We start from the raw sequence: 25,737 nt of genomic DNA on the forward strand, positions 1-25,737 counted from the left end.
GTCACTGCTGACTTCTACAAACTGAGCAGGGACAGCTTTTGCTATAGTTCAACTACAGGAAGTTGACTGAACTCTGAAGATGCTAAGAGAGCTACCAGGTAGGACAATCCCTGGGAAACCCCAAAAGGCCTGGAGTAGGATCCCCTGGTAAGGAGCAGAGAGAACAAAGAAAGCCCCAGGTTTGATGGGGGCAAGCTGTTCTGTTTGTATGTGCCTGGCAAGGGAACAAAGTCTCTCTAGAGGGTGGTCTGGAGCTGTGGAAATTCCAGCAGCCTGGAGCCACAACACTCTTTACTCACCGCCCAAGCTTGCCTGTTCTCTCCTGGGTCAGCTCAGTTCCCAGAACGTTGGTGGATGCCTGCATTGGGCCCAGCCGGTGATAAGAGCCTGGGCTCCAGAGGTAAGTAAGACATGGCTCCCGCCCCTGGGATCCCTGTTCATGATCACTGCTATACCCGGGGCAGTCTGCACAAGTTGTTGGTAGGATTTACAGTGTACAAAGCCGCTTGGCACCCCTCACTAGGCCCCACCTGTTCACATAGTGTTTTCTGTGGATGGTGCTCTCTGCGGCTGAGGGCTTATGGGCAACCCAGGAGCGTGGGCAGAGCAGAGATTAAGGCAGCCATTTGACAGTCAAGAGAAGAGGGTGCTTAGGTGATGTGACTAAGGTCACGTGGCTGGTCTGCACTACAGCCCCTCTTCCCACCAGCGTTGTTCTAAGCAAGGCCGGTCCAGGTGAGGGGAAGAGCCTATCAGCTAACAGGGCGTTTGCTGAAGCCCGGCTGGTCAAGAGCCAAAGCAAGGAGGGAGGTCCACAGCCGTTACAGGAAGTGCCATGCTGCTCCATCACTTCAAAAGTGGAAGCTGAGGCTTGCTTTCCAGCTGCCCAGGCCAAGGAGCCTGAGGCCCAGCCCCTGCCTCTCCCCCGACACTAGGATACTAGCACCCAGGTTTTCATCTAGCAGCACCATTACGCCCCGCCTTCATCGGCCTCCCGCTGGTCTCAGACCTGTACCGGGGCTCCCCGCACTCAGGGCACGGCTACAGCCCACGTGCGCCCGCCGGCAGACGCGGTGACAGCTGGCCCCGTGGGGGCGGAGCGGGCGTGGAGCGGGGGTGGGCTCCGCGCCGCACTGCCATTGGCCGCGGGCCTCGGGTCGGGGGCGGGGTGCGCCCCCGGCCGCTCTGTCATTGGCCGCGCCGCCGATGGGGGCGGCCCCCAGCGCAGTCAGCCGCGCGGCGAAGAACTGCAGGCGCTCGCCTGGCTAAGGCTGCGCGGGGCTGCCTCCCTAGCTCCCAGCTCCGCAAGCCGCCTGCGGGTCTTGACCGCCGCGTCCGCGGCCCGAGGCGAAGGCAGAAGCTGACCCGAGGCTCGGTGGCGGGAGCGGATCTCGGTAAGGGGGGTGGGGTGCGGGGCTCCAGGGAGGGAGGGGAGGGAGGGCGGGCGGGGACCGTGGCAGCCGAGCCTGGACTCTGTGCCCTGGCCCGCGCTGGGGACAGTCAGGTGCGGCCGCAGCATCTCTCGCTTCAAACCCACCCCGCGGGGCGTCCGGCAAGCAGGTGGCCCTGCCCGGGGAGGCCGGGGCTGCCCGATAGGTCTCTGAATCGATTAGAATGCAATAAAAGCCTGCCACCCGTACCCCGAACTACCTCCTACTCCGCCCCAACACCCAAACCCTGCAATTCTAAGCCGAGAAAATCCCCAAACGTCAACACGGAGTGGGCGCGACGCGCCCGCAGTACCGCATGCCACCGGGGCAGACCATTCCCAAACTTTGCTTTCCCATAATTTGGGCTCCGCTCTGTTCACGCTCTTTCCCGGCTCTTCACTGGGCGCTCCCCTACCCGCCGCGGTTCTTCTCCCTCCTTAACAACAGGAAGTTAAGTTGGGCCAAATGTCATTGGCCTGGCCTCCTGTGGGCTGGGATTGGGACTGAGTCTGGGGCCCGGGCGTGGAGGTGATCAGGGGACTGTGGCGCTGTCCTGTCTGTCGTGTACCCCCCAGCAGCCCAGGCGCACCCCAGGCCTGGGAGCCGCGGCGGGGGCGTCTGCGGCTCCCTCTTCGTTGTCGTCGTCTGTACTAGCTCTGGGAAGAAATGGGGTCTTGCAGGCAGCGTCTGCCACCGCTGACCTGGCTTCCGGACTGGAGCAAGTGGGGTTAACTTTATCCTAGGTCAGCCTCCCGGCTGAGCTGGGAATCATAGCCTTTGCTGGATGGGGAAGAGGCGTGTTGAAACCAGAGTAAACGTGTACGTCTTTCCACATTGTTAATTCTGTAACCTGGGTTCTTAAGGCCAAAACAGCTTTTATTTGGAGGGCCATCCTGCCTTGCGGGACTTGGGGTGGCAGGTGTGGACCTTTTTGCTGTCAGCCTCCCTTGCTCATTCAAGTCTTCTGTGGTTTCAGGCGGTGGTGGGGGGCGGTGAAGTCACTAGTTGGCCCCCTTGTGGGCAGGTCCTTCGGAAAGAAAGCCAGCAGTGGGTTGGCCCTCTGGTGTTTATGTGCCTGGGTGCCTGGCACCTGGACCAGCTCAGTTCTTGTCCCCTTCCTGGGGCCAACAAGTGGGCCTCAAGTCTCCAGGACAGCCCCAACTGATGTTCTGAAGACTCCTTGCAGGAAGAGCTTGCCTTTGGGCAGAAGAGAGATTTATTACGTGCCTACGGACAGACAGGTCCTGCCCTGTGGCACTTTTGCAGCAGATTTCATGGTTATTATCCAAACACTCAGTTTTGCCCTCCTCATTTTAGATGTGGGGAAACAGACTCAGGTAGTGTAAGTGCCCAAGGTCACACAGAAAGTGGCTGAGCCAGGATTTGGACCAGGCTCTGCCAGAACTATATTCAGTGTTCTTCCTGCTGCCCTGTGGCTCTAGAAAATGATGTCTGCAGGATCATGGCACTCCCTTGTGCTGATTGGAGCCTCCTGGCCTTTGAAAAGATTTTGTCTAAAGATTCAGAGGCTGCTTCTTTGGCAAAGCACTTGAACTGACCCTGGTTAGCCCAGGTTGTTCAACCTGCAGACCACTTGCTCACTCTGTCCCCTAGTCAGGGATGAATGGCTGGTATTGGTCATGCTGTACTGGGGAGAGATTTGACCTGCTGGTGTTTGGGGGGGGGACAGGCTGGGGAGGAAGCCTGCCTGTGCCATTGACTTGGTCTCACCTCTGAAAGTTGGTTTCTGGGATGGTCTAGGAAGGTCTAGGATGGTCTATTAGCTGAAATAACCTCTACCTTAGATCTGATTCTGGTTTTGTTCGTTTTGTTTTAGGGGACCAGTTGTTGAGCTATACTAGTTATGATTGTAAGGCGATTGAGATCCCCAGATCCTCTTATCTGCACTGCCTTCCTTCTTCAGTCCTGGAGCTCTGGCTTTCCGCTCATCCCTCTCTTCTAAAAGAAAATCATGATTAGCCTAATACCAACCAGTTGTACTTTAGTAAAAAGCATCTTGTGGACTAAGGCTGGTTTTAGCTGTGTTCATTGGAGGCCCATTCCCAGGAGCAGCAAGGAGCAAAGGAACAGTTGGGTAACCCTCCTCTGCCTGTAATTGGGGTGTGTTTCTTCTCTTTGCCCATGTCCATATCCTCATCTGGGTGTGCCTGTCAACAACCACGGACCTGTTCCTTTCACTCCCTGCTTTTGAAGGGTAGAGGTCCTGCCTTCTTGGTGGAGAGCCTTCATTCTGGCTGGAGGGATAGGGTATGGACGCAAGAAAATTTGGGCTGAACACTGCTCATCTTAGAAGTCCTGCCAGGGCTAAAAGTCTCTGTTGTTTAAAGAGCCAGGGAAGGGAATACTGTTCATCATGTGGGGAATTTTCACTCTTTATATCAGTAGGTCCCCCCATTAGCCCTCCAAAGAAGTAACTGGGGTTGTCCCCATTTTACAGATGAGGAGACTGAGACGGGGGAAGTTTGAAAGTCCCCCCCCTCCACTTGCTTCACATGGCTAGTGAGCAACGAAGCTAGGCTTCTGGTCTCAGTCTGTATGAATGAGATTGAGGTGGTGAGTTAAGGACTGAAGGAAGCAGGAAAACTGGTGGCTGTGCTCTGTAGTCTGGAGGGGTGGTGTGGCCCATTCCCTCCCAGCACTCACTAGTCCCCAACTTCTGTTATAATTCTTTGTGAACATGGCTTCCCATCCCACCATGAAATGGCTTTTAAAACCCTCACAAAACTTAGCAGATTTCTTTCCTGGTTCTTACAAATCCTTCTTGCTCTTTGCTCCGTATTCCCTTAGCCTTTTGTACCAGTCTTCATTAAGCTGTCCACCACAGTGTACTGCCATCCTCTATTTTACTATATCCACGAACATTTTCAAACACAAAAATAAAGACAGTAGTATAATGAGCCCCATATACTCATTATCTAGCTTCAACAGTCATCAAGATTACGCCGGGTTGGCTTCATCTCTCATTTTTCTCCTCTCTGTCTTTTCTTCCTGAAGTATTTTAAAGCAAATCTCTGATACCATGTCATTTTGCCCCTATCTAATCCAGTATATATCTATTTTTATTTTTTTTATTTTTTTAAGATTTTATTTATTTATTTGAGAGAGAGAGAATGAGAGATAGAGAGCACGAGAGGGAAGAGGGTCAGAGGGAGAAGCAGACTCCCTGCTGAGCAGGGAGCCCGATGCGGGACTCGATCCCGGGACTCCAGGATCATGACCTGAGCTGAAGGTAGTCGCTTAACCAACTGAGCCACCCAGGCACCCCCAGTATATATCTATTTTTAAAAGAATGTTTTTTTTTTTTTTTGTAACCACATTGCCATTATAGCATGTAATAAAATGAGCAGTAGTTCTTTGGTCTCGTCTGTCCGTATTCAGAGTTCCCGGATTGTCTCCAAAAGGACCTACGGAATTGGTTTGTTCGAATCAGGATCCAAGTCTGTATGCTGCGTTTGGTTGCTAGTCCTTTTATGCCTATTTTAATCTGGAGCAGCCTCCCCTCCACTTTTTAACCAGTCACGACCCTCCGTCTTAAGTGCCCACCTCCCCCACTGGCCAGCAAACCCCACGAGGCTGGAATCCACTTCTGTGCCCAGCTGGATCCCTGTGTGGCCTCTGGGATGGGGCAGAGGCCGGCTGAGCATCTGTCCAGTGATGTTGTAGCCACTCAGGCAATGCATTTGGAGTGAATGAACCCTGTCCTGGGCTCGTGTGACTGCTTGTGACAGTGTTTAGATAAGAGGGTTAAAAAAAGATGAGTTGCTCGCGTGTGGAGGTTTCCTCAGCAAGCGTCACTCTGTACACATCGTGAAATAAGAGGAGAACTATTTGCTGTGCTCACCACACTGCTCTGGTTTGTGGTGGGGAGCCCAGATGGCCGCCTTTCTGCCCTGATCAGCAGCCGGTCTCCCCCGATCATCTGTGGGGCAGACGGGGACTGAGGTCATCTCTGCCAGAGCTTGGAATCCCAACTTACTCAGCCAAGGGCATCAGCACATTCTGACCCAGACACTTGGCATTTGGGCTCCACAGAGACCTCTGCACACCTCCGTCTGGGCCTTGCTCCTTCCCTGTGCCTTCCCGAGCCTCCTCTGACCTGCCCCACACCTGGCCAGTTGTGGAGCCTTACTCAAACGACGCACACTCATGACCTTTCAGTATGTTGTCTGAGTTTGCGGTGAAGAGCTCGTGTCACCTCTGGCACCTTTGTGGGCATCCTAATGTAGGAGACAAGAGGCTCAGAAGGGAAGGAAAAGGTACGCTTCACTCCCGGATTCCCTGTCAAATCTGCGTAAGATCTGACCCACCCGCGAGGGGCCCCCTCTGCAAACAGCCCTCAGAATGAGGGGTTGTTTTTTCCTCCTTGTTGTTTGTTGTTGTTTGTCTTGGGTTTTTGTTGTTGTTGTTTTTCACACAGTCTTTTCCACCAGGCGAGTCCTTCTTTTTTGATGGCCGTGCTACAGGTGATTCATTTTCCTTTATCTTTAGTCATCTTCTTAGTATTTTCTCCAAATTTTTACAATAAAAACATTTTTCTAGTGGAAAATCCAAATACTTGGGGTCTTTTTCCTTAAAAAAGAGAATTTTCTTCAATGTGGATAGGTAGACAAAATTATACGTGAGTTTTTGTACAGCTATGTATGTGGATAAGGTCACAGAGCCATTGGGATTTTGATATTTGCTTATTTTATTTATTTGTTTTATGACATTATCTTTAAGAACTTACCTGGGCTTCCTTAAATTAGGGAATCAAGAAAGCTGGGGCTTAGGAAACAGGAACCCATGGAACCCATGCAGCCTCACCCTCCTTCCTATTCTGCCTCCTTCCTTTCCTTCTTGAGAATTTCATTTTGGTTTCCCCGAAATCATTCTAATGGTAGGTTCTTGATTTTTTTTATTCAGCTGTCAGAGACACAAAATGACATGGTTGTTAAGGCCAGGTAGGCAGGGCAAAGCTTCAGGCCCCAGTGGCCTGTCTTGTCCTCTCGGGGAAGTGCATGATAGCCAAACACCCCACGGACCTCACTTTGCAGGGGGGGGTGGCTGACCGCTCCCTCCACCATTTCTGTTTCCTCCCTGCATCTTCTCCAGAGGTAGAAAACATGGTTGGTCTGCACTGATAAGTGTCCTCCTTTCTAAAGCACTGATCATCTGGTCTCACAAACTCAGGTCTGGCAGGGATGATAGGGGACATGCACCCTTTGGTCACAAACAAACTTTCACTGCGAGACTGGATCACCGTGGAGTCTGATTTTTGAGACCCTTTCCCTTCTCTGTCCACTGCTGAGGAAGTGTCCACCCCTGAGGAGCGTTTGGTGAAGGCCAGGTGTGATATCGTTTCTTAAATGTAATTGCTTGGTACCCTTCACCCACCTAAATATTATCGTAGTTCATCCTAGGAAGCTCTGGCCTGTTGCTGTGGTGGCTGGCCGGGAACTGTGCGTGGACAGTGCTGGTGTTTTCAGGGTTGGGATTGTAGTACGTTCTTTGTTTGCACTAGTGTTTCTCTCTTCCCTGAGTGTCCGGGTAGTTTCCCTGCCTGCACCCCACCCTGAATCCCCACCTCCCAGCTGGGATCCCTGGCTGCACTGGCATTCCTTGCAAGGCCAAGTCAGATTGCTCTTTGGGGAACACACAGGTATTGGCGGATCCCCGAAGAGGGACTTGCTTCCTGCTGGTTTGGGGCCCCGGGTTTTCTCCTTCCCCCACAGTGAGGGATGTCTAGTGCAGATGTCCTTTCTTCAGGCAGCAAGAGGAGGGTGGCGAGGAGCTGGATGGTGGCTTGTGATCTCCGAGCTGCCCCAAGAGAAAGTTTTAGGGACGTCTGCAGGCCGGAGCTCCTGCCACACCCAGCCCAGAAGCCCAGCCCTGCCAGAGGCGGGAGTGGGAGTTTAGGAACATCCCGTTCTGGCCCTGCCGAGCTCAGTGTGTTAGAGCAGATGCGGAAACCATGGCTTTGCTCTTGTGACTCTGAATGGCTGGCCTTGGCTACATATCCGAGTACTGACTGTAACAAGTAAAGATTTGCAGCATCGCAGAGTTTAACTTGGACCCGGGGCCAGGAGACGAGGTGTAGGGGAGAATGAAGAAGTTCCAGGAAAAAGTCACTTGGGCCCTTTGGTCTCTGGGAGAGCTGCTGCCTGGAGGAGAGTGGGCCCAGGGCCTGCTGGGGGCCTGGCAGAGCCGCTGACCCCTCTGACGGACAGCTGTTCACCCTGGAGGAGCAGAAGGGGGTCCTGAGGTGTGGTGTGCGGAGTCCGTGCCTGCTGTGAGGTCAGACTGCTGAAAGCTCCGAGTATCAGGATAGAGGGGCTTCTGCACAGCTTGATGCAAAGGGCAGGTGAGGAGACCCCTGCTTGAAGGAGGTAGGGGTCTGATAGCAGATGAAAGGGAAAACAAAGGAATAGACGGGGCCACTGGGGAGGCCTCTTTCCAGACTTCAGAGAGAGGACTAGGTCCATCTCTTTCCTCAGGGAATGTCCTATGGGGCTTGGGCAAATGGTGGGGGCCTTGGGGACTACGGGGTCCATGCCAGGAGAGCTTGTCGCCTGTCTGCCTGCAGCTGCAGGACAGGACTGCTGGAAGGAAGGAGGAGCCTCTGGATGAGGTCTCAGGCTTCTCCTGGGTCCTCAGTTTGTGGCAGCCAGGGGCCCAGCACTCCTGCCTGCTCCAGGTTTCCATCTCTAGCCTGGGTGTGTCTGTTATCTTGTACCTGACATCATGGACTCTCTTAAAAAAATGACTCATCCACCCACACATAGACACACACAGATGCAGGGTACTCACCGCCCCCCCCCCCCACATGCATGGATGAGGGTAACATACTCATTCACTCAGGACAAAGTTAATTCAATGAAAAGTCTCTCTCCTTCCCATCCTCCAGCCCTCTGTTCTCTTCCTCAGTGGCATCTGCTGTCGCTAATCTCCTGTGGATCCTGGCAGACAGAATCTAGGCGTCGATTTGTGCCTGTCTCCCCCTTTGCTCCTCTTTGGATCTGCTGGGAAGCATCTAGAACACGGAGTGGGGCCCACACGGCTGCTGAGACTCGGGGGTTCTTTCAATTGGCCAAAGCTTAACTATTGCCCTTCCCCCCTACTTGGCCACCTCGCCTCATGCGGAATCTCCTGGTGTTAGATTTGTGGATGTAGAGAGCCTGGACATTGAGGAGAAACCTCAGGGGCCTGTTCTGTGATAATAGGTACAAACAATCCTCCTAAGACAAACCTGGGTTCGAATCCTAGCCATGTGGCCTTGGGCAAGTCCACGCACACTAGTATTTTAGTCTATATAAAGGAGGTCATTACACCTACCTCAAGGGGTTGATGTAGAGATGAAATTAAAATATTTGTTTGGGAAGCACCCTGCAGAGGTGGGCACTTGAAGATGTCTTTACTTCCACTTTTAAGGAGTGACCCATTTTCAGAACGGGCCTGGAATCCTCTGGATGGCTTCCTGGAAATCTTTCTCTTGGTGGGTTCCTGAGCTCTTAATTTCCCTGCAGAAGGTAGCCAGTTCTCCATTTTCTGTCCCCACCACCTCCTTTTGCCCTGGGGAGCCCAGCCTCTCTGCACCACCTCCTTCTGTACCCCTCCCCACCCCCACTGGTGAGCGGGACGCTGCTGGCCTCCTGGAGAGGGCTCTGGGCTGTTTATGGCAGCTCTCCAGGATGTTTATGTTGTGATCTCTTCAGAAGCTCCTAGCAGATGTCTGGTTATTGCTGAAACTTCATCTTTATCTTCAGCACGAGAGAAGAGGGAGGCTATTTTTAAAGATGTTTAATTGGCATGGCTGCACAGAGCGGCCTAGATTGCCTCCAAGCTTTATTCTGCATCGTTCCTGCTCTTTACCCATTCTGAACCCTTCCGATCCAGGCTGAGAGACCTTATATGTCCTGATTTTAGAGCAGCACTTAAACTTGGCAAGCAATTGTAATCTCTTAAAAAGGTAGGTCAGGGAAGCAAAGGCGACCACCTGTCTTTTTCCAGGCTGGGACAGATGGCAGCGTGAATGAGGAGCATTTCTGTGTCCATAGAAACCAACACCTGCCCCCCAGTGCCACCCTTCCTTTCACCTGTGGTGGCAAACCCCGCCCCCGCCCTCCCCTTGCTGCCTGCTGACTGGCTGGGAGATCTTTAGCGTTGCCTTTGCCTTTGGACTCAGGTGGGGCTCAAGGTGAGCAGGGAGTGGAAGTAGGGTAGTTTCAAACGATACTGACCTCCCAGGAGGGAGGGAGAGAGAGATGGAGGCCATGAGTCACAGGACCTTGGGATGTCAGACTGGAAGGGCCCTCTGAGATCATCCAGCTCTCACTCCTGCCACTGTGGTTTTTACTTATGGGGAAACCGAGGCTCAGAGGTCTATTGGTACTGAGCAGAGGCCAGGGAGGTGCGGTTCCTTGCTCAAGGTCACCCAGCCAGGTGGGAGTCAAGTCTGTTCTCCCCCCACCCTTTTTGCCCAGCCAAGATCCTGTGGTTTGTCTTGGGCAGCTTTAATTGCAGTTGGCCTTCCCTTTTGGGGGCAGAGCCCCACCCCCTTTCTCACAGCTCTGGCATTCTTCCAGTTTAGGATGTATACACTTGTAGCGCTGGCTTGCTCAATTGCTTGGTGCAAGATCTTTCGTTAACAAAAATACCTCCGCCGGAGCCTTGGGGCCTAAAATTCCCACCTTTGTTTTCAGTTCTTGTCTGCCCTTTATAAAAAATATAGAATTTAACTGGGAAGGATATGTTGACAGATTAGTTTATCTCTGATTAGCTGTCAGCAGAGGGCTGAAACTGAGGGGGTGAGTCAGCTGGGAAGAGGTGGAGGAGGGAAGCAGGACTGTTAATAGGGTGCCATCAGGGAGGGCATGGAGCACCTCGACCAAGACTCTTGAGCTCAGCGTGCAGCTGCCATGCTGGGGATGCTGCAGTGAATGACAGGAGCGGAGCCCTCCCCTAAAGCATGGAGGTGCATTAGACAAGCTGCAGATGCCCACATAGCAAGGTAGAGTGTGGGATGTGCTTTGGAGAGCCTCACAGTGGAACCAGGGGGGACTTCCTGGAGGAGGTGGCACTTGGTGGTTGAGATGGGCCTTGGAAAATAGGATTTCCATAGGCAGAGATAGCCAGAGGTATAGCACACAGAAATGTGGAAAAGTGAGGGCACATTCAGGGAGCCACGTGGTAGAAACGTGGGGGCTGCCTGGGGGCGGTGTGGAAGGCCAGAATCAGGCCAGCCCCGAGCCCTGCGGTGGGGGTGGGGTAGGGGGGTTTCTGCAGTTGCCAGACGCTCGTGGAGCATTGTGGTCCAGCCTCTGAAGTGGTCTCACAAGCACCCAAATATCCCCTTCAGGTGGGTGCTGCCCTGGGTTTCTGGTGCACACTTTGGGTTTACTTGCCTAGTGGAGGAAGAAGCTTGGGCATGCGGATGGGGCAGGACTTGATATTTCCAGGCAGCTGGAACATGTAGGGGCTTGGCTGACCTCCCCAGTCTTTCCCCCGGCCCTCTGGACACCTGGCCATGGGGAGGGGGCAGAGGCTGAGCTCAGTTTCCACTAGCTCCAATGTTAACCTAGCAGGTGGGAGGCATGGCAACCCAGTGTGCTTAAGGCTTTGACATTTGAGCAGGGTTTCCAGCACCTGTTCTCTGCCACAGAGGTCTCAGGAACACCCTTGCTGTATGTGATGGGATAAATCGCTCCTGCAAGCAGCAAAGGGCATGAGTTCAGTGCCCATGGGAGCTACGGATGGGGAGCAGGGCACGCACAGAACCAGCTTTTGTCTTTCTTTTTTCTAGTGTTAGTGCTACCAATATGAGACCACATTGGTTCATTGATTGATCAGTTAATTGCTCAGTTTATTCATTCTGCAACCAAGACTTCTGGAGTTTCCTTTCTCTGAAGCATGTTGTCCCACTGACCATGGTTTTTAGAGTTGTAAAACCTTTGGCAAGCCACTTACTTTCTCTGAGTCTCAAGTGTCTCTTCAATAAGACGGGAGTGATAATATTCACCGCTCAGGGTGGCTGTGAGGATTAAATGGGGCAGTGTGCCCAGCACACCTGTCATGGTGCCTGGCACCTAGGGGGCATAGATGCCCTTCCTCCTCGAGTCTGTTCCTGAATTGGCCCGATGGAGTCTGAGAGCATAGATGTGGACAGAGCTCCTCTTTGCTTCTGGCCTCCCATTCAGTCCTGTTCCCTAAGTGGCTTCTACCTTTAAGTAGTGACTTGTTAAGAGATTGGCTCAGTCAGAGCACCTATGTGTGCAATGAAGAGAGATGAGGCGCCTTTCCCTTGGTGGCGAGATCTTTGCCATCAGACCTCGGAGCCACAGGGCTGTTCTGTTGGTGCTTGATTTCTCCACTGTGGTGGTCCAGCCTGGGCTTGCACATCAGAGCTGACCTGTTCCATCTTTGGACGGCTCCTCCTGTCCCCTCCCTGATGGCTCCTGGTAGCTCCTGGCATTTGGTCCCAGTCTTCCTTCTTGAAGCCATAGAGAATGAGCCTTCTCTTTCCTTCCACATGTCAGCTCCTCAGATACAGTTTTTTTTTAAAGATTTATTTATTTATTTGAGAGGGCGAGAATGAGGGAGAGAGAGTACATGGCGGGGGAGGGTTAGAGGGAGAAGCAGGCTCCTCGCCCAGCAGGGAGCCCAATGCGGGACTCGATCCCGGGACTCCAGGATCATGACCTGAGCCGAAGGCAGTCGCTTAACCAACTGAGCCACCCAGGCGCCCCTCAGATACAGTTTTTAAATCCAGTCTGTGATACCACCGATAGGAAGAAGTACCACTATTTCGTGTAACTTCAAGAAAGAAAAAGTGCTTCGAATTAAATTGTGGAACGATGCTTTTTATCACTGAAAAGTTTTATATTTACTGAGAGAAGAATCTTTTTAGACTTTAGACATAAGTTTATATCCCATAACACTTGTATGTACATAAAAAGGAAAACATATTGGTTAGGCGTTTTTAAAACCTCTTCAGTTTCAGAATCTGATTCTTCTAATTCACTTTTTGACTCTGCCATCTTTGTGGCTCTTTTGACATATTATATTTTGATAAATTGATGATACATTTCTCAATCTTAGATGTTAAGGGGCTAGAAGATACATTCTGCTTTCAGGCATTTTATAATTGGAAAGTACGCATCTTGTAATTAGTAAAACAACATATTTAAAGGCAGCCCTCTTGTTCTCTCTCGAGTCTTCTTCCAGGTTAACAACCTGTGATGTGGTTTCAGTTCTTTTTATCTTCCTGGTGGTTCTCCTTTGAGCAAACTCACACGTGTTCAGATTCTCATACAGTGCCCAGGCCGTGTATGCTATTTGTGGTGTGGTATGACCACAGCAGAGGAAGGGAGCCATCACCTCCCTGGTTGAGGCCATTCTACTCCTCTTAATGCAGCCCAGGATTGCATCAGCTTTGCTGGCCACTATATCACACCATTGACTCACTGACATTACTGCTGACCAGATCTTTTTAACATGTGGTGTTGTTCAGCTGCATCTCCTCTGTCCTGAACGTGTGTGGCTTTAGAACTTAAATGCAGAGCCTCCTTTTTGTTTCCGTCTGATTCAGAACAACCATTTCTATTAAATTTCCACTTTGTTAAATTCGGTGCATCCATGGTCCATTGAGCTCTTTCAGGATCCTATTTAAGTATGCCTTCCATGTGGTTGCTGGAGGGGAGGAGGGCGAGGGGATGGGGTAACTGGAGGATGGGCATTAAGGAAGGCACGTGATACAATGAGCACTGGGTGTTATCCACAACAGATGAATCACTGACCTCTACCTCTGAAACTAATAATACACTATATGTTAATTCATTGAATATAAATAAAATTAAATTTAAAAATATGCTTTCCGTAGCATCATCTGAGTTGCTGATAAAATTCTTCTCAGGAGAGAGCCCTCTGGCTTGCTACTAGAGACCTCCCCTCAGGCACCGTGAGGTCTTTCATCAGCTTGCTTTGGGAATGGCAGTCTAGGCTGCCCCTTTCCTGAGTCGCCATCCGTTTGCTTTTCTGACTTCCGGCCAGATGTCTTCTTGAATCTGGCAGGCCACAGCTATTGTGGTCTTCCATCTCCCTCCAGTATCCCGTCACAGGAGAAAGTGGGCTCTGGCTGACAGCACATGTTGTCAGTTCCCAGAGGGGCCCCCAGACTGCTTTCGGGTGTCCCCGGGCTGCCCTGCAGAGATGCAGCCGGAAGTTCAGCGGTCTCATCTGCAAGAGTTTCCAATGCTCTGGGCCAGGGGACTTACAGTCACTGGAAATATCTAAATAGATGTATTTTAAAAACCAAGCTTGTCCCCCATCCCAGCTTCCTTTCTCATCTCAGTGTTGGATCTTTGTCAGTCTAAAGATGGCTCTTTGGGAAAGGGACCCCAATGCACCTGGAGTGGGAGCCCAGGTCTGACTTCCTAGGGCCCCTTTCTGCCGCTCGACCTCTTGGCTCCAGATGACCCCCCAGACCTTCCTGCCCTCTGCCCTCTGCTGTGCAGCCTGAGCTCATCCCAGGCTTGCCTCCTCTGGCTGAGGCAGGGACAGGCCTCTCATCACTGTCCTAGGGTTTTCTTGGTTATGCATTCTCCTTCTGGTGACGGGTCATGGGCTCCAGCAGCTGGAGCCCTTATCAAGGGCTCCCTGTGCAACCACACGGCTCCTGTTCCGGAACATGTTCTGTAGTTGTCTGCATGCCAGGCACTGGTATCAGGGCTTTGTAAACATGAACTCACTTAATTCTTGTGCCAATCCCATGAGGTGGATTTTGTCATTTGCCCCACTTACCAGTGAGGAAATTAGGGCACAGAGGGGTTAACTGATTTGCTCAAGGTTTCACAGTTAGGGCAAGAGGGGGAGTTGGAGTCTAGCCGATTTGTACCCAGAGCCCAGCTCTCAAGCTCTCTGGTGAGCGGCTTGCTACCTAGAAGGCTCCTCCCCCTTCTCCTCCTCCTCCTCCCGCTTCCTCTCCTTCCCTCCCCTTCCCTCCCCTTCCCTCCCCTTCCCTCCTCTTCACTGCCCCTCCCCCCTCACTCCTTTGCAGAACCGGAGCTGCATCGGAGTCTGAATCATTGACTTCCTCAATCTCAGGTCCTAGAGCCCTTCCGTGCTCCCAGCCATTTGAAGTCTGTGAGAGTCTCAGGCACCAACTTCCCCCTTCTTGGTCTCTCATAAGTTTCAGAGGAAATGATTGCTTTTCCATAGTTCCTGTGTCCTCCTGGTCAGTAACCCATTCTGCCATTGTTGTGGGAGTCAGGTTAGTCCTGTTTCTATGGATACTTCCTCCCTCTCCTGGAAGGGAGGCCAGCCTGAGATTTCAGCCAGTGGGGTTTCAGGACTTCCTTGTAGTGTTTCCCCTCCCCCCCATGCTCCCACCCACCACCCAAGCTCTTCTCTGGCTGGCCTGAGATCCCATCAGCAACTGACCCCACCCCACGGGGACCTTCCCTTTAGGCCTCAGGTCTTCTCTGAGCACACCTGTGTTCTCCAGAATACGTTCCTCTTTCATGCTTTTTTGTTACATAGAGATCCTGTCTCCAGGCTCCATCCCAAGTCCATTCCTTTAAGAGATAAAAGCTGGGCACTGAGAACTGTATATCAGTTACGTAAGGAAAAGAATCAATATTTGTATTTGTGGGTATACACATAAACATTGTCAGGGTTGAGGCGTAAGCAATGAGAGCCATTCCCAGGTTTGGAGTTGGGGCAGACTGGGTAGCTGCGGTAGAAGGGACACACTTCCTGTATACTTTAGTGAGTTTTGATTTTTGGATGTATTTCCTACCCAAAATTTAAAACAACAAAACAAATAAAAACCCAACCACAGACAACCTGGGACTGCTGCTTGGGGGACTGTGGAAAGAGCGGGACTCACCTGGTTCAGTCAGTGCCCTGCCTCCTACCGAACGGGCCTCGGCTCCTCAGGTGCACGCCGGGCCCGTGACAGCCCGCTTAACCTGGCTGTAGGGATGCAGGGGGCCCCTCTTCTACAGCCTGGCACATGGGGGCTCTGAGTAAACCACCTCCTCCCTGACTCTCTCCTTTGACGCTCCGAAGGAACTTGAGACTTTGCTGCCTCTTACAGTCACAGTTTACTAAGAGCTGGTGCTCAACAGGTACACCTGGGCCTCAGGTGTTGGTTTTCCTGTGTGACTCACCTACAACTCACACCGTGGTCTTTTCCCCCTGTTGAATTCCGGGACTTGAGGTAGCTGAAATGCTCTGATTGCCTGGGTTTGCCTCCAAGAATGATGCACTCGCCTTCTCCAGACCTGCAGGACTTCACAGATCATTTCTCCCACCATACTCATCTGCCCAGCTCAGGGGAGCATGATTAGAATGGGTCTAACACCCTTTGAAAACAGAAGCCCATAACTGGCCTAGCAGATAACCAAGGTCAGAGCAGACCCTCAAGAAAAAAATGCAGGCCATTGGGAGAAGCCAGTCTGGGCACCTGTAATTGAGGAAACGACCTGATTAGGAAAGTGACTTGTTTACCTTGGGCAGGTGATTGTGAAGCCGAATTTGAGCACCTACTGTGTGGCCTGGGCCCTGTGATATGGGGACGGCAATGGGGGTAGGCCCAGCCTCACCTCTACTCCAAAGCACATTCTCGAGAAAACAAGACATACATGTTTTTAAAAAAATGAAGTAGGAGATTGTGGTAACAGTTCAGATCATTGAAGGCAAATCACAAGGTAACTTCATGACTAAGTCCATATGATGGTGGAGGTAGCAGTGGGTGGTTTTCTAGGGGCTGGAGAGGGCCTGGAAAGCTTGGAAGGGAAAGAAGGAGGCTGGGGAGAGGTGGAGACTGCATTTGATCTGGATCCAGAAGGTTCCATGAAGTGCAAATGGGTATGTGGAAGGAAGAGGAGAGCATTTCTAGTGGGTGTAGAGGCCTGGGGAGATGGGAAATGGCTTGGTTTGATGGTGGGCAGAAGGAGATGAGGCTGGACACGTGAGTTTAGGACAGAGGCAGACAGCCTTCAATAAGACAAGGAGAGAGAGAGAGTGTGTGTGCGCGCGCGCGTGTGCTCATGCACATGTGCATGTATGCACCTAAGTTCAGAACAGAGATGGGAGACTGTGGGCCCAGGGTCTCGTAGGGCACTGTTGTTGTAAATCCTAGGGAGAATGAACAAGAAAGGGTTTGGCTGCCTCACATCTTAATCTAGGCATCTACAGCCTCTGTTCCAGAAATGTCTTCAGGAGCGGAGAAGGAGGCCAGAGGCATGCTAGCCATTCCCCCACCATTGTTGTTTGCACATTTTCTTCTTAGGCATGTCAAATGTCGATTCACTCAGCAGATATTTATGAGTTATTTTCTGCCAGAAGCTGTTCTAGGTGCTATGGTTACAGAAGGGGAAGAAAAGGTAAAATCCCTTGCCATATAGACCTTAAGTTCTAGGACGGAGAGAAACCATAAATAATTAGGTTAAATGTATGAGGCCAGGCCATGAGGTGGATGAAGGGAGAAAAAGATAGGATGTTCTGGGTGTAGTTGGAGGGAAGCAGTTGAGGAGAAGGCTGGAATTTTAGATGGAGTGGTGGGAAAGAGCTTACTGACTTGCCCTGCCTCTGGCACTGAGAAGCCAGCAAAAGAGAGGTCTGGGGCCAAAGGGAAGGAGGCCAGGCCTCTTCCCCCCCCAGGGATCTTGAGTCCCCATTTGATCCTCTTTGCCGCACTGGGGACTTCGGCTCTAGGCAGCGGGGAGCCTTTGAGTGTGCTTGAGCAGAAGAGTGCCATGCGTGGTGAGGTGTCCCTTGTGACTTTGTAGAGGACGGGATATAGGGAGCTGAGGTCCCAGATGACCAGGGCCCACAAAAGTCCACTTGTCTGACACCTCTGACTTAGGTACAGTGGGGCAGAGCTGGGAAGCAAGAGCAGTGGGATGGGGGGTGTGGGGGGCAGGTGCTTGCAGAAGGGGAACGATGGTAGAGTTTAGTTGGGAGGGGAGCAATGCGCTGAAGTTCTTAGAATTTGGGGCTTGGGGTCCACTCACCATTCTTGCTGTGACTTTTCTTTATTTTAGAATACTATAGTGCTTAAGAATGTGGGCTCTGGGTTTGAATCCTGCCAAAGTGGCCTTGGGAAAGTTACTTACCCACTCTGTGCTTCAAGGCCCAGCCCTGTAAAATGAAGTAGTACTTACCTTATAGGTGCATTTTTGAGAGGATGAAATAAGCTACTGAATGTAGAATGCTTACAACAGTACCTGGTGTATAGGAAGTACCCAGGAAGTATTAGCTGGTCTGACTATCCTGTTTCTCTCTCCATATATAGGTGTGTGTCAGTAAAATTAATGTGTTGGGCATATCTTTTCTGTGGTCCTAAAGCTAAGTCAAATGAAGAAAATTATGCTTTTAAGGACTAAATGAGGTAATGCTTGTGATGGATTTAACTTAGTGGCAGATGAATATGAGTTAAAAGTACTATTATCACCAGATATTATCGTGCAGAAAATGATTTTCCAGTGGAAATCCTTTGTAAGGTCATTTATTTAACCATTACTTACCGTGCCTGTGGTTTGCACTAGATATACTATCTCATTTCATCTTTACAACACCTGCCCAAGATCAGCATTGTTAACCACATCTTACAGATGGGGAAACTGAGGCCCAGAGACACTAAGATTTGCCCAAGGTTGCACAGCCAATAAGTGCAGAGCCAGGATTTGAGAGTTCCGCCCCCCCCGCCTCTGACATTGAACTACCTTTTATAATAAGAATAATTATTCCATGAGTGATCTGTTATGTAAATGTACATTGACAACTAGGCTACATCAATCTCCCTTGGTATTGGTGGTGACATGGAGCCTTGGGGGATACAGAGCCATGGCCAACTTCGCAGATAGACCAGGAGCAGTGTCAGAGGCAGGACCCTGGACCCAGAGTCAGAGTTGCACATGGGTGGGAGATACTGTGGGTAAGTCAGCACCTTCCCTCAGTGACTCATACCCCATCAGAGCCTTTCAGCCACAGAGAGAGTCTGCCTGAGACCTGTCTTGGTTGACTCAGCCCTTGGTGTGCTGGAGGAGCAGAGTCTGACGGGTGCAAATCCCAGCTCCACCACTTAGCAGCCCTGTAAGGCCAGGATAGGAGTGAATTTCTTTGTGCCTCAGTTTTGTTATCTGCAAACCCACTCATGGGGATTTTATGACAATTAAATGAGGTAAGCCATGCAAATACCCAGAATTCCCTGGCCCCAGCAAGCCCTGAGAGTTAATATTATGCTAATAACTATTATATTATAATGTTATAAAAGCCTCCTTTGACCTCTGAGGCCAGAGTAAAATGTCCCACCCTCTCTGCATGGGCCCTCTGGTAGCATCTAGTTTTGCCTTATTATGTAAATGTCGGTGTAGCTCTTCACCGGACTGTGAGTGCTTGAGACCAGGGAATAAGTCTTAGTGTTTGTTTGTTCGTTTTGAAACCCCATGGAGACAAGTGCCTTGACCTAGAAGATGTGGAAAGACGTTTGCCAAATGGAATGGGATCCGAGTTTCCACTTCGCTCGCAGCCGCATATTCTCACCTGCACATCGCACCTCCCAGGACTATGGAAAATGTCTGATGTTTCTGAGGGTGCTTTACAGTTAGCCAAGCAAATTCACGTTCATGTTTTACTCAGTCTTTACAGTTGTCCCCTGTGGTGATCGACTCTTATCTCCGTGTAATAGGTAAGGAGACCGAGTCTCCGCAGAGTTCAGTAATCTGTCCACAGACTCGCAGGCAGAAGGTAAAGGAATGGGTGGTCCCCTGCCCATCCCAGGAAGCCTGAGTCTGGAGGCTCAGATCCACGGAGCCTCTCCATCTGTTCCCCTGTGCCCTTCTCCTGAGGAGGGCTGGGAGGAGACCATGGGACCAACAGACCTTTCTATGCTCTGCTTTCTGCCCTCCAGCCCACCTCCTCCAAAAAAAGCACAGGACAGTGGGCTTGAGCCAGGGATGGGACTTGCTTAAATCACCTCCACTCCCATTTCCCTTCTCCGTGGGTCTGAGGCCGGGGCTCTGTGTTCTGGGCTTGTGGGGAGTGGAGACAGTGGGGACAGCACTGTAGCTTTAAGCATTTAGAGCCAGAGCTGAGCCTGAGCACAGACACTCCTTGGGGATACCTGCCAATGCAGATGGAGGAGGCTGGCACCCATGCTTCTCCCAGGAGGAGGAGCAGGCCCTAGTTGCAGGGCCCAGAACCATGTCCGGGGCGCAGGGGAGCTCCTGGGGGTCCCAAAGTAGCGACTGCTGGGGGCGGGAGGCCGTTCCTTTCTAGGGGGCAAAGAGGCAGATGAGCCTTCCCGCAAAGGCGGGAAAAGCCCAGGGCTCCAGGACAGACCTGAATCCAGACTTCTCAAACTCCAGAGCTGTCGCTTAAGCAGAAGAATCTTTTGTTTAGTTCGGCTTAGCAAGCCGTTATTGAGGAAATACCTGTAATGTCCTGGCAGGTGTGGGGAATAGAAGTCCAGTGAGATAGGGAGCCAGCCCTAAGGAGCTCATGGCCTACAGCTCCCTTTTTACCTCTTCTGCCTCGGGGAGCCTTGAAGGCTGGGTACAGTGGTGATACTGGCGTGCGCGTGGCAGTGTTCAGATTCCTGGCGTCCCAGAGCATGGGCTGGAGTTTGGGCCTGGCAAATCACCTGCTCATCGCGCTGGGGGCTGGGCCTGCTGTGCGGACGGAGGAGTTATTGGGCCTTTAGGGTTGTGATTCTTGGCTCCCTCCAGGACTGTCCTAGGATCAAGGGCACAGACACAGGAGTGTCTCTGGGGTGTGGGTGAGAAAGACCCTAGGTGGAATGGCCCCCAGGAGGACGGTTAGGGCGGCCCATCCCGTCCTCAGGCCAGCCCCGCTTCCTCTCCTCCCCCAGCGGGGCCGGTCTCTGCCGCACTGCGCTGCCTGCCCGCCTGGCCATCTGCCTCCCACTCCTTGCTCTGGTGTTTCTGGTCTGCAGGGCTTGTCTTCATTCTCTTTGCCTCTCTCCATCTCCAGGGCCTGGACTCAGCCCTGCCTGCTCCAGAAAGTCTTCCTAAATCCTCTCGGCCCAAACTCCCCCTCCTTTCTCCTGGCGCCTGCTAGGTGGAGAGCCAGCAGCCCCGAGCTCGGCATTTAGGCGAAGGACTTTGGAGTCTGACTGGCCTGGGTGTGTGTTCTTCCTCTGATTCGCTGGGTGACTTTGGGCAGCTGCTTTCATCTCTGAGTCCCCATTTTGTCTTCTAACTTGAGGATGTGGTACCCACCTCACAGGGAGGTTGTAAGCTTCTGCTGAAATAATCTGTGCAAGGCCCTTAGGCTGCCTGCCCTTCCTGGCTGTCAGTGGCTCTCCTGTGGCCACTGTAAATACAGGCACTGCTGTATTTAATCCACACCCTAGCTTTCAAAGGTAGACCTCATCCCCCAGAGGGGAACAAATGAGCCTCAGTGCCAAAATGACACGCCTGCCGTCTCGGGACGTGGAGTCAGGGAGGCTGGCCTTGAGGCCAGGTGCCGGCTGGCTGGCCTGGCCACAGCGTTCTTCCTTCTGCTGCCTCGGCTTCCTGTGTCCACCTGCTTCCCTTGCTGTTGGGTGCTCTTCACAGTCTTTGCCAGGACACTCAGCAAAAGCTCATTGAATGATATTTCCTGACTGGTTTAAAGGGAACCAGGTGGGGGCGGGGGCAGGAAATGGGACCGCTCGAGAGCATTCCATCCCCTTTCAGCTGATCCAGCTTGGCCACGGAGCCCTCCAGTGGACTGTGTGCCACCCCAGCACCAGGCAGGGCTGGGTCCTGTGGCCATTACACCCAGCCCCGGGCAGCGCGACCAAATCATGCCCTGAGGAAAGTTACCTGTTCCTTTTGATTGATTTATTTTTAAATCGCAGAGCTATTTAAATAGCAACGCTATGAAAAGAAAAAGAAAAGCAAGGGAAATACCTGTCTGGATAGTCCCCTGCGATGGGGGCAGCCACTGCCTGAACCGGCTGCCGGAAAACAAAGAAGAGGAAGGCCACACCAGCTGGCAGTGGGCTGGGGCTCCGTGTGGCACTGTGACACGGGTGTCTGCCTGGGTCCGTGGGGGAGGCCTCTTCGGAAGTCTCAGCGAACCTCCCGCACACCCTCAGGAACAGCCCGCACCCTGCCAAGGCTGCTTGGCTTGGCTGGAGTGTCGTCCCGGGGAAAGGCTGAAAGCTCCCACTTCTGCTCTAGCCGATGTTCACGTCTGCACAGGCCTCACTCCGCTGGGTGTTTGGCATAGGCCTGTGCAGACTCTGGTGCTGGGGACCCCAGGTGCGGAGGTGTGTGTCCACCCCCTGGCTAATGCTGCGGGAGATGGGGAGGCCATCGGTGTGATTTTGCTCCCAGGTCTTGTTCTTTTGTTCTTTCTGTTTCTCTGAAACTCTTTAAAACACACCTGAAGTTGGAGCTGCTTTTCCTGGAGGGAACTGAAAAGATGCTGTGGGGAAGGCCCCGGGGGTCCAGGAGTGGACTGTCTTTGGTGCTGGCCCGGAAGGTGGTGGGAGGACGAGACCCTGTTGAGCATGGTACCATGTCCTGCACTGTAGTTGCACCTGTCAAGTCAGAACCTCTTGGGAAAGGTGACTGAGGATTAAAAAAAAAACCAAAAACCCAAATCCTGGGAAACTCCGCATGGGCTTTGACGGGCATGTCCTCGTTAAAACCCATGGATACATGCCATGTCCATAGCATCACACCATGGTTCTTGCGGATTAAAGTAACCAATGAAGGAAATGTGCCCAGGGACTCCCTCCAGATATCCATGGTGCTCCCTGTCCTGTCAGCACCTGCAGGCAGCCCCTTCCTCTGGAAAGCTGTCTCTGGGAGGGGGTGGAAGGCGGGTTGTAAACGAGGGGCAGCAGCACATGACCATCTCCCTTGGGTGGTTGGAACACAGGCCTGTGTGGCAGTGGAGGGGCCTGGGTGAGGAGGAGGCCTCAGGCTCGGGGCCCAAGCATCCTGGCTTCCATGGCAGTGTCCCTGGCAGGTGGACCGGGCATTGGGCACTAGAAGCGTGACCTTGATGAGTTAGGCATTGAGCTCTCTGAGCCTCAGTTTCCTCCACTGGAAAATGGGTTGGATGAGCATCCAGCTCCTAGGGCTGTGCTGCAAGTTCAAGGCAATTGCACCAGGGAAAGAGTCACGCATTTAAGGGCTCAGACAAGGTGGTTTCCCTTCTCTTAAGCACCTTCCTTCCTCCTCTGAAAAGAGTTGTCTCAAGCAACTGCCTGGAGTTTTTTTCCACCACTGTGAAGTCCATGGAAATCCTCTCCCCTTTCTCTTCTTCCTCTTTCTGACCGCTCTTGTGAGGGGCACCCACGTCTGAGGCTGGGTTCCCAGCCATAGCTCCCGGGATGGAGCTATTCACATTGTTGGTTCCAGCATCTTTCTCTCCCAGGAAGGGCATGGGGGCAGGGCTTGTAGTGGCCTCCCATCACTTCACTTTGCAGGACATCTTGCTGCACATGTTCACTTTTCCCTGGCTGTCTGGGGCTCACTGGGAGTGTGCAGCTGGCTTTTCCTCCTGGGTGGGATTTAGTGATGACGAAGCGGCCAGTTGCTGAGTGCTATTGTTAGTTGAGACTCTTTTGGTTTCAGGTGACAGGAATCCAACTTGAATGAGCTTAAGCAAAAATGGGATACCTTGGAAGGTTCTAGGGGAGACTCAGACTCAAAGGAAATGCTGCAGAATCCAGCACCAGGAAGAGAACAGGTGACCTCCGGCATCCCCTGCTCAGTGACCCATGGCTGCAGGCAGCTCCCAGCTGGCCCCACACAGCCCTCCACCCATTCCAAGAGGACCAGGCCTTCCCCAGGTTTTCAGATTAGAACCTGGCCCAACTGGGACCTGGTGCATACCTTTCGTACTCAAGATCATAGCCCAGAAAGAGAGATCCTCGGATGAACCTATCTTGAGTCCCATACCTACGTTTTTGGCTGAGGAGTGGGAAATAGGGTGGAATCTGTTTTGGAACAAAGGGAGAAGGGTGCTTGCAATATTAATAACTAAGAATAATGCCAAGTTGGGCGCCTGGGTGGCTCCGTTGGTTAAGCGACTGCCTTCGGCTCAGGTCATGATCCTGGAGTCCCGGGATCGAGTCCCGCATCGGGCTCCCTGCTCAGCGGGGAGTCTGCTTCTCCCTCTGACCCTCTTCCGTCTCATGCTCTCTGTCTCTCATTCTCTCTCTCTCAAATAAATAAATAAAATCTTTAAAAAAAAAAAAAAGAATAATGCTAAGTCACCAGTATGGAGTGCTCACTTACTTTGTGGCAGGCATTATTCTCAGGTCTTTACCTACATAACTCACTTAGTCTTCACAATCAATCCCATGTTCTATACTGGGGAGCTGAGGCACAAAGAGATGAAGCAAGCTGCCTGAGGTCACACAACGGGCTAGTAGGAGAGCTGGGGTTGCACCCAAGCAGGGGACCCCACATGTGCTCTTCTCTGTCCACTCTAGTGCAGACAGTCACAAGCCATGTCCTCTCTGTCTCCATGAGTGACACACACGGGCTTGCATCCTGAACCGCAGTAACTTGCTTCATCTTCAGAACAAGCCTGTGGAGTGGGTATCAACATTTGTCCCATTTTTACATCAGAAGCTGAGGCTCGCAGAAATTACATGACTCGTCCAGGGCCATCTGACTAACTTCAAGTGGCAGAGCTGGAGTAGAAAGCCAGGTTTGCCTGATTCCAGGGCCCGAGCCCATGACCACTTCGCCGGGCAGCCTTTACGTTCAGACGCTTCTCTGGCTCTAGCAGATGCTCACCTGATCCCTGGGATGAAGAGCAGACCTGGGTCAGCCTCTCAGCCTTCCTTCTCTGTCTGGGGGGCTGGGGGGTACGGTGTGGACACCTTGGCACACACTGCTGAGGGGCCAGTTTTGTGGTTCTGAGCCAGTCTTGGTGTGTCTCGTGCTAATTTATACCAAAGGGTTCTTGAACAAGCCTTAAGTGCATCTAACCTCTGGAGTTCTTCAGTCCTTCATTCAGCAAATACTGATGGAGCATCTAGTGGGTGCCAGGCCCTGTTCCAAGCGCTCGGGGTCCCTCAGTGAAGACCCAGAGTCTGTGGGGCTCGGCTGGGAGCACAGCAGAGAGAAAGGCCCCCTGAGATACCCTCATGGCCCTCGAGATCATGAACCGACTCAACCACACAGGAAATCTTTCCTGAAGCACCCAAGTCAGGTGCACAGGGCCTGGAGACTTGGTGCTTCTTTGCTTGGGACTGGCAAGGTGGCGAGTCTGAGAGGAGACATTATTTCTTCATTCTCTTACAAAGGGAAACATTGTGTCAAGGAGCACACACGAGCATGGCGTCAGGCCAGCTCCGCTGTGCGTCCCAGGCGCTGTGGCCAGGCGAGGTGCTTGCTGGGCCATGCCTCAGTCCCCCTCCCCCCAAGCTCCCCATCGCGTGGCTGTACCACCTGCCTCCTAGAGTTGCTGGGAGGATTGTCTATGCTAGCACATGCTAACTACCCACCACCATGCCTGGCCATGGTTTAATCCTTTCAGTTCTTTTTAACTACTGAGAAGCTTTGTAGGTGTCGCTTTAAGTCAGAGCCCTTAGAGGGGAGCAGCTAGAAGGGGTCTTTAGTGAGGAAATCACCAATTAGGCCAAACTTCTCATTTTATAGATAAGGAAACTGAGACCCCTCGAGGGGAAGGGAGGTGCTGGGCCCTAGGACCTTCTGGTTTAGTGGAGTACAGGGGAGTCTGAAGTACATTTAGCTGTTGGTAGACAGAAGGTTTGAGTTGGTCGTTGGAGTAGCTGGATCACAGTGTGTCCAGATCTCTATGGGAATCTGACCAATGGTCGGCCCTTACAGACTGGTCCGGAAATGCCCACCTGCATCCCACTGTGCTGTCAGTCCAGTGTGCTTACTTTAAGAAGCCCAGGGGCAGAGAAGGAGTCCTCCAACTTCTCTGAGCCTACAGCTCAGGCTGATAGAATGTGGGTGAGGCAGGCCAGCTTGTTTGTCGGCTGCCATGGGCCTGAGAGGTGTGGCTTGATAATGATGATCATGATGGGGATGATTGGAACTTCTGCCCAAGTGGCTGCACTCGGAGCCCACCAGGCTGTTTGCAGGCTGTTTGGACCTGCCACAGCTGTGCTAGGACCCCTCTCACCTCGGTGTGGTGGGAAAGCCCATGAGCACTGGGTCAGCCAGCCCTGGGCTTGAATCCTGCTGTGCCTTGAAGCTGTGGCAGGTGCCTTCTGCTCTCCAGGCCTCTCTGTTCCTGTCTGTGAGGAGCCACTGGAACAGAACACATCTGGTCTACAGTGTGCATTCCATGCTCAGTAAAT

General features: G+C 52.3%; 1 protein-coding gene across 10 annotated transcripts in view; it reads left to right on the forward strand.

The window, feature by feature from the left end:
• The first annotated feature begins 1,218 nt into the window (after nucleotides 1-1,218).
• Nucleotides 1,219-25,737, forward strand: part of LOC113913852 (F-actin-monooxygenase MICAL2) — a 216,264-nt gene continuing 191,745 nt past the window's right edge. For 3 of the 10 annotated variants that reach the window (XM_027578197.2, XM_027578198.2, XM_027578200.2), the window contains exon 1: nucleotides 1,220-1,394. The gene's annotated coding sequence lies outside the window, so the exon portion shown is untranslated. Of the gene's footprint in view, nucleotides 1,395-25,737 lie in introns of all 10 variants that reach the window. The other 7 variants (XR_003517277.2, XM_027578202.2, XM_027578203.2 and 4 more) reach the window with 3 other exon arrangements.

Source organism: Zalophus californianus, chromosome 11 (assembly GCF_009762305.2).
Source record: "Zalophus californianus isolate mZalCal1 chromosome 11, mZalCal1.pri.v2, whole genome shotgun sequence".
NCBI lineage: Eukaryota > Metazoa > Chordata > Mammalia > Carnivora > Otariidae > Zalophus > Zalophus californianus.